The sequence below is a fragment of the Triticum dicoccoides genome, unplaced genomic scaffold (genome assembly GCF_002162155.2).
Source record: "Triticum dicoccoides isolate Atlit2015 ecotype Zavitan unplaced genomic scaffold, WEW_v2.0 scaffold64615, whole genome shotgun sequence".
Taxonomy (NCBI): domain Eukaryota; kingdom Viridiplantae; phylum Streptophyta; class Magnoliopsida; order Poales; family Poaceae; genus Triticum; species Triticum dicoccoides.
In genome coordinates this window covers 879-2,173 of record NW_021288764.1, presented here as the reverse complement: position 1 = coordinate 2,173, position 1,295 = coordinate 879, and the positions used below count along the sequence as shown (strand labels likewise).

At 36.3% G+C, this 1,295-nt stretch overlaps 1 long non-coding RNA gene across 1 annotated transcript; it reads right to left on the bottom strand.

The window, feature by feature from the left end:
* Window positions 1–97: 97 nt before the first annotated feature.
* On the bottom strand, window positions 98–736 carry LOC119347344. Its single transcript, XR_005168281.1, has 2 exons — window positions 456–736; window positions 98–353 (listed from the first exon to the last, which is right to left on the bottom strand). It is a non-coding gene; the product is annotated as an uncharacterized LOC119347344 (long non-coding RNA).
* Between the last annotated feature and the right edge of the window lie 559 nt (window positions 737–1,295).

Sequence of the window (1,295 nt, the reverse complement as noted above, 5' to 3'; positions counted from 1 at the left end):
AAATCGTAATTTTATAACCATAATAGAAATTGCAAGACTGAGCAATCATCTCATTCTTCATGAATGAATTATGAATGTATTGTGCAATCCCTGAAAGTAAAAAAGATAAATATTTTTCATATGCGCTCTTAAACACCAAGCATGGTCACCAACTTTTCGGTGCTGCAGCATCTGCCGTCCATTGATAGCATGCTTCTTAAGAAAAAAAGAAAGATTCTTACAAGATCTTAGGAGAGAAGGGATTTTTAGCTAAACAATAAGGGCGTATACAGAGCTCCATCAGGAGGAGACCACGACTAGCACTGCAACCTATAAACACACCAGTTGGGAATAGCAGGATTGGATGCAAGTTCCTGTCAAAATCAAAACGAAATCCACGGATTAATGCTCCTGTATCATATTGAATACCCAATGGGGGAAAGCACAAGCATACGGATGGTGTGAAAATGCATTACCAGCAACCTAGAATTGGACATCATTCATCATAATGGTCCTTTGAATAAATGTGTGAGAGCAAACACACCATCATCAGTATAGCTCAGTAGAATTAGAAGCTAGGAAGATCATGTACACTTCCCGCAAAAAAAAAGTAAGATCACGTACACCCAAATTCAAATTCAGGATAAACTGGAGTATATACTCTGCCTGCCAACATTTAACAAATAGATTTAAAAAAATAAGAATTAACCTCATACAGATAAAGTATATTATGTATTCCATGTTAATAATTTCTAAAGCTATATTCAGATAAGGCATAAGAATAAAAACATTCACTGATTGACACTACTTCTCTAGCCGATATGGACAGTTCGCCAAATATAGGCCTCCCTGGAAGGAGAAAATCGACCACTATTAGGGGTAAAAAGGAAAGAAAAAAAATCCTCCGCAGTTAAGCCAATACAAATCAATAGCAATCCACTATCAAGGGAAGATTGAGATTGACTAATTGATGACCGGTACCAAGTAACTACCGTGGCTTACTGTATGAATTGGGCGGAAACACATCTTTACTATCAAAAGTTAGGTTTATGCTAGTTCAACAAAAACAGCTTAGAGAGACAACCAGGAAGAGGCTCCAGTGTACGTATACCTCATTGCAATTGAAATAAATCTAATTCGAGACTGGTAGTAACCACGAATTGCTCCAAACTGCACGAAACAAGAAAATTAAATTAATCGTATAGCATGCTTTTTTTTATTTTTGAAAATTTCATATAGCGTACTGAATAATTAACATTGGTCGTGCCAGTTAGCTGAACAGAGAATAACATGTTGACACACAAGATCAGACATTA